The 21,762-nt window shown below is 34.2% G+C and overlaps 1 protein-coding gene across 8 annotated transcripts in view; it reads left to right on the forward strand.

Annotated features, from left to right (window-relative positions):
- The window catches only part of LOC6033052 (interference hedgehog), a 128,242-nt gene that overhangs the window by 30,432 nt on the left and 76,048 nt on the right, over positions 1 to 21,762 (forward strand). For all 8 annotated transcript variants that reach the window (XM_038262658.1, XM_038262659.1, XM_038262665.1 and 5 more), the window contains exon 2: positions 17,785 to 17,845. The gene's annotated coding sequence lies outside the window, so the exon portion shown is untranslated. The remainder of the gene's footprint in view (positions 1 to 17,784; positions 17,846 to 21,762) is intronic.

Here is a 21,762-nt window from a genome sequence, read left to right on the forward strand (position 1 = left end):
AAAATCATTTCACCTAATTGACCACATCCCCAAATACCACTTCCCCTAACCAGCCACATCCCCGAATGCCATTTCCCCGAATATCATTTCCCCTAATCGGCCATTTCCCCAAATGCCATTTCCCCGAAGTGACACTTACGCCAATTGCCGTTTATTTAAATTTAATTTTCCCGAACTTTCATGTCCCCTTACAAGATTTTTTCGATGGATCAACTATGGTCCCCATGGAACGAGCTGTCAAGTAGGAGCTTTTCTGCCAGGAAGGGCCGTGAAGTGAATTTTTAAAAACTGAATTAAAAATCCATTTTAAATCCTTTGCAGTCGTTCAAAGGGTCGTTGTACTTAGAAAAATAAGCTTTATCGTTGTGAACAATAATATCACAAATTTAAGCTTAATTTTAGGACCCAATTACAGTCCAGACTCGATTATCCGAAGTTTCGATTATCCGAAGGTTTGTATGGAACTTCGGATAATCGAATAACGAAAAAAAAATCGTTTTTTTTTCTTGTTATAAACATCAAATTTGGGTTCTGCAACCCCATTCTAGTCAAATTTGAATAGTTGATTGCCTATTAAATATTAAAATGCATTTTTTCAATATTTCAACATCGTCATCTTGGATTGAAAAGTTTGATATCACCTTAACGTAGTTTAGGGGTCATACTCAAGTTCGACAATAAAAAATTAGGCATCGAAAAATTTTATTTTTCGTGATTCGATTATCCGAAGTTTTGATTATCCGAACTGAATTTTTCCCGAGGTCTTCGGATAATCGAGTCTTGACTGCACTAGATTTTTTTTTTGTTCAATTAACATTTGTATTCAACCGCATAATTAGATGTTGTTTTTTGAGAAATTTGCAAAGAAATTTGTCTTTTTCGAATGTTCTTCAAGAACCCAAAAATCGAACAAATTGGTACATAAGGCTGATACAAATTTTATTTAAAATTTTTAGTTTATTTCACTTTTCGCCAAACCAGCATCGTGTGAGCGGGGTTCTGTACTACAAAAATCGCTCGGTATGTTTTTTGAATCATAAAAAATAACAAAAATTCTATTGCATTATTATTATCATGTCTATAAAAAAAAGCATTTGTCTTGAGAATTAAAAAAAAATCTGTAACAATATTCATTGCATTTGAATGCTACCCCCCTTAAATGTTACGTCTGTTCTGAATGAAGCCAAAAATAAAATTGATCATTCAAGGCCAAGCCTTTCAAGAAATATTATATGAGCAATTCTATACCAAAACCGGAAATGGATTTTATTTGTATTTTTTTATTTGGCTCAAACTTTGTGGGGCCTTCCCTATGACCAAATAAACTATTTTGTGTGATTGGTTCATCCATACAAGTCTTCATACAATTTTGGCAGCTGTCCATACAAAAATGGTATGTAAATATTCAAACAGCTGTAACTTTTGCGTGAATTTTCTGATCAATTTGGTGTCTTCGGCAAAGTTGTAGGTATTGTTGGGGACTTTTGAGAAAAAAATAGGTACACGGAAAAAAAATTGCAGATTTTTTAATCAACTTTTTTTTCACTAAAACTCAATTTCCCAAAATACGTATTTTTTGATTTTCAAGATTTTTTGATATGTTTTAGGGGACAAAAATCCGCAACTTTTGAGCTATAGAGAAACATGGTAAAAAAATCTGCCGCCGAGTTATGATTTAAAAAAAAAATAGTGATTTTTGGAAAAAATCGAAGTTTCATGCAAAAACAAGTTTGACATAATTTTTTGATGCAAAATTGAATTTGCAATCGAAAAGTACTTTATAGATTTTTTGATAAAGGGCTCCGTTTTCAAGATATAGCCACCGAAAGTTTGATTTTAGCGAAATATTTGCAGTTTTTCAATTTTTAAAAATAGTGACCATGAGTGAATTATATTATATTATATTATATTATATTATATTATATTATATTATATTATATTATATTATATTATATTATATTATATTATATTATATTATATTATATTATATTATATTATATTATATTATATTATATTATATTATATTATATTATATTATATTATATTATATTATATTATATTATATTATATTATATTATATTATATTATATTATATTATATTATATTATATTATATTATATTATATTATATTATTTTATATTATATTATATTATATTATATTATATTATATTATATTATATTATATTATATTATATTATATTATATTATATTATATTATATTATATTATATTATATTATATTATATTATATTATATTATATTATATTATATTATATTATATTATATTATATTTTTTAGAAAAGTTCAGAAAATTAGCTATAAAATTGTCTAAGAGACATTGAAGATTAGACCTCGGGTTGCTGAGATAGAGCCGCTTTAAGAAAAAGAAACACGAAAATTGAAGTTTTTTAAGTCTCACCAAAACAACCCACCATTTTCTAATGACGATATCTCAGCAACTAATGGTCCGATTTTCAATGTTAATACATGAAACATTCGTGAAATTTTCCGATCTCTTTGAAAAAAATATTTTGAAATTTTTTAAATCAAGACTTGCATTTTAAATGGGCGTAATATTCAAGGTTTGGCCCTTTTGAAATGTTAGTCTTGATTTTTTTATTATTATTTTTTTTTGGAACATGTCATTTTATGGGAAATTTAATGTACTTTACGAAACTACATTGACCCAGAAGGGTCATTTTTTCATTTAGAACAAAAAAATTCATTTTAAAATTTTGTGTTTTTTCTAACATTGCAGATTTTACGAAAAAAAAGTTTTGAAAAAGTTTCTTTTCGCCTTTCTAAACGGCCATTACCAACTAGACCAATGAGGACAAAGTTTCACGCAAATCGAAGAGGGGTCGGGGCAACTGCTGTGTGAGTTGGCGGATAATAACCCATTTACCATTGTTTACCTGAAATTAACCCTCAATCGCTATAGTTTCGAATAGGTGCTCTTTATCGATAAAATGTTGTGGAAAATTCAGTTGCGTTTTCAAACTTTTCAGTTGCATTTTTTGTCAAATACATAATATTAAAAAAACGGTATTCGAAAATTTACTTAATTTTGTAAAAAAGTTCATAAAAATGGGTTATTTTTTAAGATATTTATTTTATTTTTAGAACTTTGCTGAAGGCACCAAGTTGATTCTAAAATCTAAAAAAACATTCTATTTTAAAATGGAATAATAGAAATGTCTGAACAAAATAACCAAGCGTTCAATGCCTTCATCATCAACCTATAGGTATACGGTGGCCCTTTTTAATGTGGGAACCACTCTGAAACCACACGATTCAACCTCGTTAATTACCATTTCGTGGCACGTACTCGCACGTGCACGTCGCTGTACTGATCATCACGTAACGCCTGTAACAACCGGCATACCCAATCGGAGTAACAGTCTGTCGAATCTAAAATACAGAGAAATCGCATTTTACGTGGTGGCGTTACGCTTTTCATTTCGTTGATTCCTCTGAAACCATACAATATTTTTGCAAGCTTTAAAAGGCGTTTTGTAGTTCTGAACAAAACCTACAAATTGATGTTAAAAGATTGCAAAAATGTTGCGTCATTTCAGAGAAATCGACAAATCAGAAAAACGTAACGCACCGCGTAAAAAGATGTTTCTCTGCATAACTTTTTTCAAAGTAGATTTACTGATTTATTAACAACATTTAATTGTTTTGAAACATCACTTTTGCCCAAACCATCGAGCTCCTACTGTAGCGTGAGTCACCTAACTCTAGCCCGCGTCAGGTTTCCACGGCCTTTGTTATGTCTCGCGCTTCTCGCGTACTCGGGTCTTCGTCTATCTTGGGCAACCGAGAACCCCCTCCCGTTTGAACGACACAACCACTGCCGGTTTAGAGGGAGAATCGCCGCCAAGAAGACCACGATGACCACAACAACCTCATGCGCGGCATGCAAAGAAGCGAAAGCTATAAAATTTTAATTTATGCGAAAAGGATATTGCCGCGGTTCCGAGGAACGTGTGCGCGACTTAAGCTGCATGTCGGACTTGGTTTTATTTCGGTGCACGGTGGATGTGACTTTTTCTCGGAACGGAATTTGATAATCGGGATTATTGCTCGCGGCGACGCTTCAAGTGGTTGTGGCCGTTACGCGAGCGTTACGCAGAGGCGTTTCATGCGATCTCATCGGGTGACGTTATCCAAGGTCAGCGCATCCATCACCTCCAGGGACACCCGAAAACCTGGAGAAAAAACGCGTTCGTTCGCGACACGTTTTGCTCGGTGTTCAGCGATTTATGGACTGCACTCTGGGCCGCAGAGAAAAAAAGAAGGCGATCATGTTGCGGGGCTCGAAAAACGAGACAAACGTCTCATTTTTCGAGCCATAAAGCTGGCTCGGAACAATGGCACATTTAAATTCTCTGGAGTCCAGGACCTTCGAAAGAGGAACAAAAACGGCCCGCTGCAACATGACTGATTATTATGACTTTTTGCCAGAGTTTTTTGAAACACGTTTCTCAACGTTATCCAACCACCTTATCGCTAGGCCAAGATCTACAAGACCTCCGGTTCACCTGTGTGTTGTAGAGAGCTCGGGACAGCTGAAACGATGATTAATCGATCCAGTCCGAAAAGGCTTTCGGTGTAACAACGCTCTCGAGAGCGTTACACTCTCGCACGGTTTGTCATTAATCCTTGCAAAAATGTCGCTCCCTCCCCCCCCTCTTGCGAAATCGAAAGACAGTCCCATTTAATGGCTTTCGTTCAGCCGGACTGCATCTCGAAAATTGCTTAAATTTTTATCCCCAAAACGAGTTTTTGCAGTGGCAGCAGCGGGCGCAGATTTGGCGACCTACAGCGCGCTCGCGCGAAAGACAGAGACGGCAGATTAATCGGACCGCATTCCTGGCGGTGGATCGCCAGGGTTGGTGAACTTTCACGCCGGTCAAATTTGGTCGAGCTGTCACTTTTGAATCCCTTCCAGTTGAAATAGTTTGCAAAACATCGAACCCCTCTTCAGTCATTTCTTACTGGGTGATCGTAACGCGTGTAACGCTTCCGTGACGCTATGTTACGACTCCACATTCGTCGCTACCTGCTAATCCTAAAATATGTGTACCACTTCACGGGATGATAATGAGTAGTGACCCCGACGATGTCTATCCTCATTCTTCGCCATGTCGGTGAGTGTGATGTGCGCGCACCCCGCCACTTAATTGTGTTTATTTAGCTTTATACCCACACCAAACAAATACGTCGTCGTCGTCGTCGTCGCGGGGAATGGGTTGGGTCTCAGCTGGCGTGGGAAAAAAAGTGGTGCTACTCTTGATGCTGACTCTATTTGACGTATGTAAATTTATGCAAACATAAAAGTAGTAATTTTTCAGGCAAAACGAGCAATTTGTGGAGCAAGCGCCCTCAGGAGTTATCCCAACGCAAACTGGTTCGAGCACAATCGCAAAACTATTGTTCTGCGTGTGCAAATGAGTCATTTCGAGTCGAACATTCCATTTAGGCAGTTTGAAAACATGTAAACAAACTCGTTGCTTCAAAAAAGGGAGCGTTCGCGAATAATTTCCTTCTGACTTGGCGACTTGTTGTAGCGATTTAGCCCGCGCAATCGAAGTTCGAATCCCGACTCCCTATTTCGAGAGTCACTTGACGCGTCGTGCCAAATTCGGCCCGATGACAACAGTCGAAAATCTGGCCACCTCCTCGCATCAGACTCAGACTCAAGAAGTAGCTCTCGAAAACGTGTTGAAACACGAACCGGATCTGCTTAAGCCCGCGTCTCGAATGACTCGTCTCATTTGGGCAAATTAGAGGAATCTGGTCGGTGGATTTTTTTTCTTCTTCTTCTGGTGGTATTTTTTCGAAGGTGACTTATCTTGAGCTGAGCGTTTTGTGGATATTTCAAGCAAAACAAAGCGAAAGTTCCTGATGTAGTCATGAACTAACGTTAGAATGCACTGATTGTTGAACAAAAAAAAATATCAAAAATTTCATTAGTTAATTTCTCTAGCCAATGCGAAAAAAATCTCCGAATTTTTAATAGATCATCATTCAGTGAACGATTATTTCGTAAATCTCACCTTAAGCATCGCTCAATTTGATAGTTTTCGTTTTGTTTACAAACATTGTTGTTCTACGATAAGTGACATGTATAGTTATGCAGCGTAGCAAGTCTCAAATTGGGTTGTTTCAAATGTTTTTGCTTGTTATAACATCAATTCCCGGTATTTCATTTTTTTTAAAAGAAAGAGAACAGATGAGCAATTCAAGCATAACAATATAAGAGGGCCAATGTGAATTTGAAACCAAGCAGTCAATGCTGCTCATTGTTAATGTGAGCAAGATAGACTGTGTTTTATCAAATTCACATCGGCCCATTAACATTGTTTTGCTTGAATTAGCTTCGCTTGGAGACGGTGATTTTGGCAGATAGGCGATCTAACGTCAAGATTACCCTTGGGGTGATGTTTGCATTATATCGTGCTTTCCATTTCATTAGGGCACAAAACTTTTGTAAACAAGAGTGTATCCCTCTCTATCTTATACAAACTGCCATTTGAGTGAAAGGGATACACTATTGTTTACAAAAGTTTTGTTCCCTTTTGAAATGTTAGGCTCCATATCCTCAAGAGAGCAAATTGGTTTGAAATTTGAAATTGATTTATTTTAGCGTAAAATCGACATCTGTAAAACATTATACCATTTTAAGGTAAGAAATAAACAGCTTAATTGATATAAACAAAAATATATTTGTGATGGTCGAACCTGTACATTAACTGATTCAAAATTAGGATTTTCTTCAATCAACCAAAATCTAATTAATTAGTTGAGAATGTAAGTTATTCAATTGTACTAATTTTTTAAAGTCACTCTTACCATCATAGCAAAACTCTGTCTTAAAAAAATTAAATTGGATTGATTTTCAAAATTAGAAATCTAACCTGACTCTCGCGTTTTCAATCCGGATGGCAACATAGCAAAATATTCAAAAAGTCAATCGATAATACTTTTTATTTCTTACCTCCTGTTGACTTTGTTTTAATCCAAAAGATCTTTTTTCATGAAAAAATCATTAAAAAAAGTTTTAGCTCCCCTTTGCATTTATCGCGCAAAAACGCAAATGGAACCTTCCACCAAAGTTCTGCTACTCGAATGTAGATGGCGTATCATGTTTTTTGCTTTGGTTTTGGGGGTTTATTGCAGACTAGATTTCGCCATGTAAAAGAAATTGATAGTTGGAAACAAACCCAACTCCACCTGAACTGATCCTCAACAGTATGACAGCCAAGGTTGTTAATCGCTAACATTATCGTCTGACGATAACGATAATAGTTTTCGCCTATTGTTATCGTTATCGTTATTTCAATAATTTTATCGGCGATAATCTTATCGCCGGTAATGGACGATAGCTCATTTTAAAATCTTTCTCAAATCGAATAATTCCACACATTAGGTTTAATTTTCAATGCTTTCACTAAGACTTTATTTTTTGAAAATGGAGTCAGTTTCCAAGTATAAATATGTACTCAAAATTGTTCACAAAATAGCGTATTTTTTAGAAAATAATCAAATTTTCACAATTTGCAATATGGGTATCAAACGACGTGAAATTTTGTAAGTTTTTTTTTTCACTTTATTGAATTATTTTTGTAAAATTTTCACAAATTATCGTATTTTTTTTTCGAAAAAACTCAAATTTTTATAATTTGCAATATGGGTGTCATACGAATTGAAATTTCGTATGAGTTTTCAATTTACTAGAGTTTTCTTTTTTAAATACAAAAAATTTCTCAGATTACCGTATTTTTTCGAAAATACTTCAATTTTCAAAATTTGCAAAATGGGTTTCAAACGTAGCGAAATTTTGCATGCTTCATGCAAACATTCAAATTGTGTATGCTTCAGGCAAAATTAGGTGTCGTTTGATACCCATGTAGCAAATTTAAAAATTTCAGTATTTTCGAAAAAATACGGTATTTGGTAAAAGAAAGAAAAAAAAACTCTAATTAAGTGAAAAAGCAAAAAATCGGTTCGTTTGCTACCCATATTGCAAAACGGTATTTTTTATATTTTACAAAAATTCATACAAAATGTCGCTTCGTTTGATACTTATATTGGAAATCATGAAAATGTGGGTATTTAAAAAAAAAAAACGGTATTTTGTGATTTTTTTCCTATTTTACAATAAAAACTCTACTATTGTGAAAAAGCAAACAAAATCTTGCTTCGATTGATACCCATATTGCAAATTGTGAAAATTTAAGTACTTTCGAAAAAAGGTATTTTGTGAACAATTTTGAACTTACTAGATATTCAAAAAATATATTCTTAGTACAAGCATTGACATTTTATCATAAACTGGCTCCGTGGCATAATGGTTGCGGCTTATGCTTCGAAAGCAGGAGGTTCAGAGATCAAATCCTGGTAGGTTCCCTTGAAATTTGGAATTAGGAATTGAACTTAGAATACGAACAAAAAAAAACTATAATAATCATAATTTTCACGCTCGAAAATAGCAAATTTCACGGGAACCTCAATTTCAATACACAAAATTTCACGCAAATTTCGCGGAACGTGAAAAATGTTAAAATAACTCTGAAAATCTTATGTTTAAATCACAGAAACTACTTTATATGCTTCATTAAATATTATTCTTCAATAAACTAATAATTCCTCAATAAATTTTAACTTGACTCAAAAAAATCTCCTTATTTTCAAAAAAGTTTCCATCTAGTTATTAGATGGGCTTTATTTATATTTTGAACCAAAATATAAGCATGCGTATTATCATTTATTTAACTGCTTCTTTTAATATTCGACTTATAAAGCTAAAAAGTTTTCTCTGATTTGCTTCTGTTTTATCAATTTACATTTCATTGAATTTCATATCAAAGCAAGATTCAACAATCTTGTCCAGCCAAAATGAGTAAAATTGTTTTAATTTTCCACAACAATAAGTCCATTTGAAATATTTTTTAAAGATTTTCATCTTCTTTTTCAAAAACTTAATTAAAATGCAAAAGGCAAAAATAATATAATTGGTAACGAAATTGAAATTTGTATTCAAAAAAGAACAGAAAACAAAAAAGTGCTATTTTTAACTTTCACGGGAATCATCCACCCAAATAATCAAATATCGTAAAAATTAAACAAGACTCAGAAAATAATCTGAAATGTTTTTAAAGATGATTTCAAAGGTAAAAAAATATTCTTTATTTCATTTTAAATTAAACAAAGCTGAATTCTTCCAATTTCTTTGAAATTATACCTTTAAATATTAATAAATTAATTTAGTTTCTAAAAAACTGAAAAATCTGAACATTAATTAGTTTTAGGATTAGTTTTCAAAAAGCCGTAAGAGCCATTGGTAATCAAAGTCCTTTTTGCATCGGTATTCGACCTACTTACGAAAAACCAATATCAAAAATGTTTGAGATTGTTCATCTACACGTCCTTCAATTGCCTCAAACTAAAAATAAATGAAATTTTGTTTTATTTTCGAGAAAAACGTAAATTAATGTCAGAGGTCACGGTGGCTCTTACGGCATTTTGAAAACTCACCCGAGAATTATTCAAATGGTTCAATTGAAAACTAATAAAATTTACTTAACCAGTCTTTATCGTTGACAAAAGAAAATTGATAAATTTCAAGTTTTTTATACCGCCCGCGAAATCGTTAAAATTCACTGACCCTAAATTAGTAATTGAACAAGGTTATTAACTCGCTTAATTCTACAGTAGTTCTTGAGATTATTTTTATTTCTTTTTGAGTTTGATGCAATATTTTGAGAAAAATCGTTACAGTTTCACACAAACATAAAATTTCACAGGATTTCGCGTGAAAAGAAAAATTTCGCGGATTTCACGCTGTCCGCGAAATCGTGAAATTTCACTAACCCTACTGATCACTCCCGCTTGAAGTTGAAGGGGTTTTAAGAGGATATACCGTCTAGGATGTCGGGCCCGGTGGAGCAGTGGTAAACGTGATTGCCCCGCACCCCAATTGGCCTTGGTTCGATCCTAGTCGACCCTTTTGGATTTTTTCGGACGAGATTTAGACCTGGCAACTTGCAAGTTGTTTTAAAGGCGATCAGTTTGTTAAAATCATCCCAATGTCAAATTTAAAGAGAAATTTCATTAGCCACATTCCTGAAACCTTGGTCACGGTCAATTTTTTTGAGACAAATCTCAAGAAAATAAGAATAACAGCACAAACGTTCTTCGGAGCTCATTAAACCTTTACCGATGTGTGTAGGTACGTATATCTTGGCCACAAACACATTCCACCTCGTACCGAAACGAACAGGGAGAGCAAAAAGCTCATTTCAAAAGAAGATGCCAGTCGTCGGTCGTCGTCAGTGAGGGGTATCGGGACACCGAACCGAGGGGGAAAACGACCTGAAAGAATGCTCATAAAAAGGTGCATCGATAAGTATAACCACGCGGCGGCGTCGGCGACGGCGACCAGAAACCAGCCCAAAATACATACACAGACAAACATGCATACACACAATGGGATCTCCACTTACACTGCCTTCCTGTATTTTTTTGTTGTTGTTGCTGCTTTGCTTTCGAACCCCCCAAAGATCCACCATGGGATTGGGGTCAGTGATGGGAAATGGTGGTCAAATTGTGTAATCAATGAAATATCGATAGGCCGGCTATGAAATTATAGAAAAGTGTAATCTGTCACATGATTACAGTCGTTACATCTTATCCAAGTCCCCGACAAAAAAAAAAAAGAGCGGCCAGCCCTACTGCGTTGTGTTTACCGTAGATAGGATTCTGAGTACGGAACACATTTCACTACAGGGGAGGATGGATGCGATAACCTAACCTCAAAAATTGTAATCGTCAAATAAGTGATGCTCTGCACAACCCTGAACCCCTTTTGCCCGGTTGTGGTACCGATCCATGTGGACGCCGACGACGACGACCCGACCACCAGGTCCAGCATGTTCAGCGGAGGTAGGTTCACCGCAGCGGCACATATCGGAAGATTATTATCTTGATTTTCATTGCCCAGCCATGAAAAATCTGTACGCCTGATTCGGTTTTTTTTCTTCGCTCCACCCAAGAAACCTTGCAGATACGGGGTTTGTACCGCGGCTATTGCGGTTTGTACCACTCCACCACCATCACCACGTGTGACAGGCACCCCAAGATTCCCAGCTTTTGCACTAATTCATCCGTTCGACAGAGGAGAGAGGTCGAACAAGGGTAGTGCACGGTAATGTGTAGCAAGAAAACTATAAAACACGTACTGAAAACGGGCAGTAAAGTGATCGGGAAAGGTATGCAGTTGAAATCGAGTTCTAGGTGACGCCTGGGCGTCACCACGCGTTACACGTAAACTTTTTGAAGTTTGTCCTTACAAATCATAATAAAAGGTTCGAAATACCAATTTCAAGCCATTAAACTTAACACCTGTTCTTTACCGCCAATTCATAAAATTCCACCCGATAAATACCTAATTTATGTGTGTCAAACTTTGTCACAACATTCCGCTCGAAACCACGTCAACGAGGATCGGTGGTTTCCCACCGGATTAGCCCGACCTCGGCGTATATATCTTCCCCACGCATCATAATAAAGAACCGCCGCACCACCCAAACAACAACAACAACAACGCTCTTATGATGACATAACCTCAAAAACAACCTGTCAAACCTTGCGACCATTTCGCGCGTGTCTCGTGGAATGTTGCGAGCGTAGGAACCGACTCTCCTCAATTGGGCAATTGCTTGTCATCGTCGTGTGGTGACACTTCTTCGTTTGACAGTTGGAGGAAGAAACGCGTGGTGAGGTTTGAGGTTAGGGAAAACCAAACAAACTTCCTCTCTCTCTCTTGTGTATGTGGTCCACGTCGGGTCCGTATTTAGCGGCTCTAATGGCGCGTGTCTATAAATATTGAACATTTCCGGTACCGTGCGTGTTTTCTACACACACTAAAAATAAGAAGATTCGTCGTGGTCGCGCCCTGGCCGCAAGAATGGGTTGACAAACGGGGAGGGGGACACGGTGAAAGATGGCGCCACTGCTGATTACTTCATTGAGGCGATTGTTTTTATTCCGAAATGTCGTCGCGACTGCAGCACAGTAAGGTTTCGATGGTTTGACAAAAAAGCTTCATTATAAAAGATGGCGACTTCTGAGAGTAAAATGCTCTCGATTTCGTTTGAGAGGAATATGCTCTTGAACTATGTTATCTCGACACTCCTGAAAGCACTTTAAAAACTCAAATTAGCAAGTTTCCACTGTAGCAAACTGTTTTGGAACTGCGATCACGTCTGTGCAGCACACCACACTCTGAAGAGTTTGGCAACGCACACGTGCGTCACGCGAGCCATGTCGTAGACAAATCCGGATGGCGCGTGCGTGAACCGCGCACAAGTGGCCAATAAAAAACACGGCGGTTTATGGGGACACCAGCTGGAAGGAAGTGCGTGCCGCGAAAAACTACTTGGAACAGGTGCAATTGATTTTGGAATAAATTATTCTATTTTGGGAAATTTGATTGTAAACTATTCAAAAAACATTGCATAGCGCTTTTTTATCCATGGGTACTGAAATAAATTTTTTTCTCATAATTTCATTAACATTTAGCTAAATAGTTTGCAAATCAGGCTTGAAATTTGAAAATGTATTGTTTTAATTCGGGTCGTTTCATGTTCCATGGTACACTTTTGGACTCGACCTTCACCGATTTGGACCAAACTTCGAAGAAACGTTCATCTATCGATAGTTAACAGAAATCCTAGGTTGGTGCTGATTGGACCATCCCTCTAGTTTTGGCACCACCCTCTTTTTTACGATTTTCTAAAAAACGTTGTTTTAACCATAACTTTGCTGCTATTTGAGCAAAAGATTTTCTACAGGTTGCATTTTATAGAAAATTGTCTAAAGAATTCGATTAAAATAAAATTTTAGCCCTTATTTGCCCCCTAATACTATATTTTAACGTTTTAAGTATTAAAATTCAGTTTTGACCAATTTCTTATATTTTTATTTGTTTTATATTATCACCATCGTGTTCCCCGTACAATTTTACATAATTATCAATGTAAACCTCAAACTAAAATGAACTATTGGCGAGAAACAGCGATTTTACTGAAAAAAGTTTGATTTTGCACTGCACTCTGTCCTATGAATTCAAATCCGAGATAAGTTTCTCACATATAAAAACCGAACTATGCGGAATTCATCCCTTTTTGTTGAAAAGTACACCATGTGAAGCACATGCGAGTGCTGCGCAAAATCAAACTTTTTTCAGTAAAATCGCTGTTTCTCGCCAATAGTTCATTTTAGTTTGAGGTCTATGTTGATTATTACGTAAAATTGTCCAGGGAACACGATGGTGTTAAAATTAAAAAAATTAAAACATAAGAAATCAGTCAAAACTGAATCTTAATACTTAAAACCAGGGCTGTGGAGTCGGAGTCGGAGCCGGAGTCGGTGGAGTCGGGTCTTTTTGGGGAGCCTGGAGTCGGAGTCGTGAAAACTCGAACAGCTGGAGTCGGAGTCGGAGCCGGAGTCGGCTAAATTTTATTAGCTGGAGTCGGAGTCGGAGTCGGAGCCGAAAATTGCTGATTACCCGGAGTTGGAGTCGAAGTCGGAGTTATCATAAATTCAACAAAAAATATATTTATTTTTTATTTTTTAGTATTTGCTATAAAACAAATTAATTTACAAAACTTCTTATATTTTGAATTTTTTTTAAGTTGCATGCGCTGTGTTGCCATTTTTATTTTTGTAGAGATCACTAAATGATAACCTGGTAATCAGCTCTTACCCATGTATGTAGTATCATCATTACACAAAATAAAATAAAAATTTGGTTTTGTAGTCAGAAATATTTAATTGATTTTTGACTGCATCCTTTTGCCAATATTTATGTACCCTTTAAACTCAAATTTGACCAAATTTAATCTAGTTCTTTCTGAAAAAAGTTTACACACAGTCATCTTATACCCCGATAGCGAATGTCATGGTGGTTTTAAGTAAATCAATGTTCAGGAAAAATGTTACGAGGTACATAACAAAATATAAATAATAATCACTATTTATAGAAATCGAAAACAAAAAAATCACTGACAGGATAACTCTTCCAACAAATATTCAACGATTCTAACAATCTATTACTTGGAACACAATATGCGCATTTTGTTTATAACTTTGTACAAAAAATTAAAAGTGTCTGAGAATGTTGCTCCTTAGGCAAACTATTTTGATATTGTTGCAAATTATCGTTGAACAAATCTCAAGATTTCAGGATAGGACAGGATTTCAAGATTTAAAAAATATCCGTGACCTAGAAAATATTTATCCTGTGGATTTTTGTTTTTATCCAATTCTAAGTTTTTTCAAATATGTTTTATTTATTTTTTCAAGAATTTTCTCATAAAGGCGCACGACCATTCATAAAGCTTTGTTTTAGGTGAAGATGCAAGAAGTATCACGCGCCTCCTTTTAAATATACAAAAAAAATCAAATAAATCCAAAATTCCGAGGTAAAATATTTTCTAGGTCACGGATATTTGAAAAGGACCCCTTAAGCGTTCTTAGATTTAGAAGATTTTTTAGATACATTGATTTGTAATAATAAACTTCATCAGCCCTGGCGTGATGTCCATGTACGTCTTAAAAATTGTTATTTATAATTACAATGTGACTATGATAGTCACTGTGCTTCTTATAAATGTCAACTTAAAAGTGAGCAAATAATTTCTTAAATTAATCATTAAGGCCAGCTTTCCTTTGATGATCATAAAAAAAATAACATTTTAATATTTTAGCTTTGAATCAATTTAATGAAAATTTGAGGTTAAGTAAATAAATCCAAATGTACTTACCAAACTGTTCTTCTGAAAATGCCTTCAAAACTGATGTTTTTTTTTTTTATTTCTGTTCAATAACGTCTAAAACTTGTAAAACTAGAAACTTTTTTCCGGTTTTTCCCGCTTAAAGAGTTTTTAAATAATCCTATTTATCAATGTTTTCGAAATAATAGTAAACTAACTTTTGAAATATTTAAAAATATGTGGAGTCGGAGTCGGAGTCGGAGCCAACCATTTTTTGAAAGCTGGAGTCGGAGTCGGAGTCGGAGTCGGCTAGAGTTGGTGGGCCGGAGTTGGAGTCGGAGTCGGAGTCGGTTGGATCTGAAAGCCGGAGTCGGAGTCGGAGTCGGAGTCGGCTAATCCCAGAAAGCCGGAGTGGGAGTCGGAGTTGGAGTCGCTTGAAATATGACCCGACTCCGCAGCCCTGCTTAAAACGTTATAATTTGATATAAGTGATATATTTAAGGGTAAAAATTTTATTTTTATTGAATTCTTTGGACAATTTTCTATGAAGTTGAAGCCTTTTGCTCAAATAGTTGCTAAGTTATGTTTAAAAAAAAAATTTAAGAAAATTGTCAAAAAAGAGGGCGGTGCCAAAAATAGGGATGGTCCCACCAGCACCAAACTTAGGATTTCTGTTAACTATCGATAGATGAACGTTCCCTCCAAGTTTGGTTCAAATCGGTAAAGGTCAAGTCCAAAAGTGTACCTAGTTGACCTGGAATGACCCAATAATAAAATTTTTGATCGAGTTGGTGTCTTCGAGTAAACGGATGATGCGATGATTTCGGGAAAAAATCTTTACACTGTTGTAAAAGTTTGTTAATTGCAGTTTAAAATAAATTAAAAAAAAACGATTCGTTTGTTTTCTGTTTGACAGACATTTGTTGAACAATCAGCAAGGGCAGCGTAGTAAGCAGTGTCGCCATTTTGTTGAAAAAAAAATATACCAATGTTTGAAAGATTGTTATTTTTTATTTGACAGCACCTTACATAAATTGCTTCTGTTGTCATTAAAAAAACAGATTTATGGCAAAAAGGAAAAAAAGTCGAAAAAACTTTTTTTTTGTAATATTTAAACAACTTTGATATCGAACAGCTTTTGTAATAATATTTGACGTTTAAATTATGAGCAGCCGGTTTTTGGAATTAAAAGTCTAGATAATGTTTAATCTTATTTTTTAAACTAAGGCCGTTGCATATTTTGTTTCAAGTTATAGTCCATCAGGGGGCAAAAAAATATTGGTGTAAAATTAAAATTTTCATGGAAAAAATAGAACAATGGATTCTAAAATATGTAAATAAAATTATGGAATCTTGCACTTTTTATTAAATAAAGCACTTTGAGACCTTTTGAAAAAAATAGAATTTTGGGACCTCTGATCACAAAAGACTTAATGTTCAGAAAAAAAAATCCATTTATCATTGTAATTTTTCAAAGTTTTTGTAGAACCATAACTAAAAAGTAAAAATAAAATATTTTGCAAATCAAAATGTCAAAAGGAAAAATAATTATTTTTCCTGTATTTGCATGATAATTTTATGGCCTACTTTTCATCGCTAAAAATAACAGAGCCTTTATGTGCTTTATGACACTCGTTGTAGTGCTGAAAAGTTCAACTTTACAGCACTTGTATCGAAAAGTATTATTTTTGGCATTGAAGAAACTCGTTGCAAATCTATCTGTCAAGATATTAAAAACATATAGCGGAATTAAAAGGAACAACTCATCTCTTTGTATTCATAGTAGGGGAGAGTGGGGAGACTTGATCCCTGGGGAGACTTGATCCCAAGCCTGTATCTCGTCAGCATGTGGGTAAAACAATTAGCTTTGTTATAGAAAGTTGTGCGAAATTGACTAAAACTCATTGTAGAAAACAAAGAAAAAAAAATGTTTAGATTGAGTTACACACATTTTTCGAAGAAGTGCTGCAAAAAACTTCCAAGAGATCTTTTTTCTTTGTTTTGATAAGTATAGAAAACACTCAAAATTTATTCAAAAAAATATTTTTATACATGAATTGTTTGATAAACATATCAACTCTAAAACCCTAACGCATTTGACGTTAAATTTATCGTCATACTATTTTTACAATCAATTGTTTAAAAAAGTGCGTTTAGGGAGACTTGATCCCTGCATTTTTACAGTGGCTGGGTTTTCGTACATAGTTTCCTTCAGTATAGTTGTACATAACTAACTGCAGTTTGAACCATTTTTCAAAAGTTTTGTAAACAAAAATTACCAGCTTTTGTAAACATGCTCAATTTTGGTCTAAAAAAGAAAATTTTAAGTTTTTAAATATTTCATATGCTAAACTTGTTATATTTTGAACACAAACGTACAGGTTTAATGTGAAATTGCTGTATCTTATAGAAAATTAAAAGTTTGGATTAATAAGAAACATTTTGCTTAAGATTTCTTCAAAATGTTGAAAGGGGGATCAAACTACCCCCAACATTTTGAAAATGCCGGTTTAAAATATTTGTTTAAAACGCTTGGCATTATTCTAAGAGTTTATCTGATGAAATACCCTTATCAGCCAAACATAGTTGAATGTTTAAGCTTTCAATTCATGCAAAAAGATCATAGTTTTGTGAAAAATTGACAGAGTTATGTGCGATACAAAAAAGGGGATCAAGTCTCCCCTATCTCCCCTAATGCATTCTGCTAAAACGCTCAACCAAACCACAACGCGTTGCAAAGATCGATTTTTTCAGCACTCTTCTTATTTTTCCAACTTGGCAGAGTCTCGTTGGATGAATGTAGGTCTGAAAATCTTCATTTTGCAACTTGTTGCAAAAATTACTGTTTTGTTGATGACAACAATTTAAGCTATATGGCATTTGATTTTTGAAGGTTTATGACATAAAAATCTAAAAGTTTTGACCAAAAGACTCATGAAGCAATCATACATATTGTTTATACTAATCAACTTCCTTGTCTTTTTTTTTTTCATTTCCAGATCCCGCCAGCCAACAAACAAAAATGTTAGTCACCGCTCCGCGCTGTCACACGTTGGAAAGGTGAGATGTCTCATACATGCCAAACGCTGCTCGCCGTGTGTTGTGTGCCCTCCATTATTTTAAAACTCGCAAAACACCAGCCAAGTTTCGCCGCTTGTTACCGTGCAAAATTGATATCCTTAATGGAAACCCGTCGTTAGGCCCCACGTTTTGTCACAATAATTGCACGTCGCCGGTTGTGACAGGCGAAATTCGCAATTACAGGGTAACTCTCCCCTTGTTTTCGGTTGAAAGTTTTTTTTTTGGTTTTCACAAAAAAATAATGACACATATTACACGCCAAACTGCGAGAACCAACTCGGGAGGGGGGACCCTCATTTCGTTTCGTTCCATATATTTCCTGGTCGGGTCGGTCTTTTTCGTTGAATTCAAAAGGTGCAGTCGTAAAACAGAAAAGAACACACTTCCACATGATGCACCTTCGTTGGGGCATGATGATGCATCCGAGAGAAAATGCTTTTTGGTGCAACTGAAATGACAATTTACACCCCAAAATGAGACTCTTGCAAAAAAAAAAAAACATTTGCTCGAGATCCCAACCGAAGCTCTCTGCATGAAAGTCGATCTCTTTACCTCGGAGCCATCATGGGTCAAGCTGCTTTTCTGTTTGTTATTTTCCTTTTGCGAATATTGATTTAATAATATCCAACTGAAGAATCAAGAGAATGTATTTGAACGATTGTTGACACATTATTAATACAGTAAAACTCCGGTAGTTTGAAAGTATTGAAAGTTACTCTTTTTGCAAAATTTACAAGCTTTTTATTCTGTGGTTTCCGTTTCAAATATATGAAACATTCGTTTTCATGCTCATTTCAAATGCATGAGGTTGAGATAGAAATGATATTTCCTTTTGATTTTCTTTTTGCCCGCTCGCTGAATGGAAATGAGAGCATGCACTCTCGCTTTTGTACGGAAATTTCAGCTACATTCATATGAACGTTACAAATGGAACCTACGCAAACACACTCTTCCTTTGCCTGCCGGGCATGACATTGGTACTGTTTACCTGTTCTGATTACAAGGAAGAAGGATGTTTGTTTTCTGCCAACCTTGATGATTGGTTTAAAACTGGTACAGTGGTTTTTATTTATTTTTGAAAATTTACAAATATTTTATCTTATTTCTTGAAATCTGCTTTTCATGTTATTCGTCGATGTTCTACTATTTTGAAACATTCTTTTATTTCTATAATACTAATTATCTTACATTTTTCTATGCTTAAATATTCATTTTTTTTTAAATTTTTGTTTAAACTTTAAATTTTGTAAAAAAATGCGTTGTTTCTTTCTTTTTTATACGCTTTTTATTTGATTGATATCTCGAAAATTGCTTAATGTTCTTACATTCTTTTGAAAGCAATTTGTAGATCTGCACAAGACGTATAAATTGCTTAAAAAAAATGCAAAAAATGTTGCGTCGTTCCAGAGAAATCGAAGAAAAACAAAGCGTAACTGAGCAGTTCTCTAGGATCTCGGTCATTCAATTTTTTTTGTATTTTTTAATCCGACTGAAACTTTTTTGGTGCCCTCGGTATGCCCAAAGAAGCCATGTTGCATCATTAAATTCTCCATATAATTTTCCATACAAATTTGGCAGCTGACCATATTAAAATGATGTATGAAAATTCAAAAATCTGTATATTTTGAAGGAATTTTTTGATCGATTTGGTGTCTTCGGCAAAGTTGTAGGTATGGGTACGGACTACACTGAAAAAAAATGATACACGGTTAAAAAATTGGTGATTTTTTTATTTATTTTTTTATCACTAAAACTTGATTTGCAAAAAAGCACTATTTTTATTTTTTTTATTTTTTGATATGTTTTAGAGGACATAAAATGCCAACTTTTCAGAAATTTCCAGGTTGTGCAAAAAATCATTGACCGAGTTATGAATTTTTGAATCAATACTTATTTTTTTCAAAAAATCGAAATATTGGTCGCAAAATTTTTCAACTTCATTTTTCGATGTAAAATCAAATTTGCAATCAAAAAGTACTGTCGTGAAATTTTGATAAAGTTCACCGTTTTCAAGTTATAGCCATTTTAATGTAACTTTTTTCAAAATAGTCGCAGTTTTTCATTTTTTTAAATTAGTGCACATGTTTGCTCACTTTTGAAAAAAATATTTTTGAAAAGCTGAGAAAATTCTCTATACTTTGCTTCTTAGGACTTTGTTGATACGACCCTTAGTTGCTGAGATATTGCAATGCAAAGGTTTAAAAACAGGAAAATTGATGTTTTCTAAGTCTCACCCAAACAGCACACCATTTTTTAATGTCGATATCTCAGCAACCAATGGTCCGATTTTCAATGTTAATATATAAAACATTTGTAAAATTTTCTCGATCTTCTCGAAAACATTATTTTCAAATCAAGGCTAACATTTCAAAAGGGCCAAACATTCAATATTACGTCAATGATTTTTTGCACAACCTGGAAATTTCTGAAAAGTTGGCATTTTATGTCCTCTAAAACATATCAAAAAATAATAAAAAAATAAAAATAGTGTTTTTTTGCAAATCAAGTTTTAAGAGACAAAAAGTTAAATTAAAACTTACCAAATTTTTTTTACCGTGTATCATTTTTTTCCAGTGTAGTCCGTATCCATACCTACAACTTTGCCGAAGACACCAAATCGATCAAAAAATTCCTTCAAAAGATACAGATTTTTGAATTTTCATACATCATTTTTGTATGGACAGCTGCGAAATTTGTATGGAAAATTATATGGACAAACTAAAAATGCAAAATGGCTTCTTTGGGCATACCGAAAGCACCAAAAAAGTTTCAGTCGGATTAAAAAATACAAAAATTAAAATTGAAGAAAAAAGACCGATTTCGTAGAGAATTGCTCAACTCCTAAGCTTAAACCGTGGTTTCAGTGTGATTTAGAATTATGAATGGATTTTGTACAAGAAAAATATCGGGTTCAAAAAGTATAAAAATGTATGCAACATTTTTTTTTGTTTCTTACTCACATATTATAAATTCCTGAGGACTAAAAAAACTGTATTTCATGAAAATTTTCGGTGCTTAGTAAAAATTTGAGTAGTTTGTACCAAATACTCGAATTAATTTAATGTTTCCGTGAAAATTTCATAAAAAAAATACTGAAAGAAACTCTAAAACTCTGTTATGTACTTAAATGAACTTATTAAAACTTGATAACACACAAATAAACCGGACGTTTTTCGAAGAAATAAGGTATTGTGAAAAAATAAGATATTTTGTCATTATTTGAGCATTTTCCTACAGCTTTCAAAATTTATTCTAAATGTGGTTTCGTTTGACACCCATATTTGTAGGGTTTGTGAAATTTTGCTACAAGTGAAATCCGCGAAGTTTGGGAATTTTATTTTATTTTCTGCTAATGAAATGAATGTTTTTAAGTTGCTTCACATGATAAAATTTGTATCTGTAAAAATCTTGTTGTTAAAATTCAAACGAAATGTCACCTTTTTAATTTCTAGCTGATACTTACAAGAAGCTGAGAATAAAATATTACAAATTCAAAATATTTTTCAAGGGTGCAGATATTGCTGAAATTCAAATTTCAAGCTCAGTTCGGCTTTTAATTTTGTTTTTGAAATATTCGTTTATTTTTGAATTGAGCCACATATTCAAAAATGAGTAAATATTTTAGGAAAGAATCATAAATTCATTGGTATTGTGATAAATACATAATAGAGTGACAAGAATCACATAAAATTTAGTAAAATCGTAAGAGGGTATCCCTGGCTCGATTCTCTAGGTTAAAAATAAGTAACTGTGCCAATTTTGAGCCAAGTCGATTAAGGGTTAAGGGTCGCTTTTTATCGTTGAAGTTTGAATGGAAAATTTCGATAAACAAATATGTAGAAAAGCAAAACTTTCATAATTCCGTTAAAATTATATGACAAACAACTTTGTCGAAG

The sequence above is a fragment of the Culex quinquefasciatus genome, chromosome 3, assembly GCF_015732765.1.
Source record: "Culex quinquefasciatus strain JHB chromosome 3, VPISU_Cqui_1.0_pri_paternal, whole genome shotgun sequence".
Taxonomy (NCBI): domain Eukaryota; kingdom Metazoa; phylum Arthropoda; class Insecta; order Diptera; family Culicidae; genus Culex; species Culex quinquefasciatus.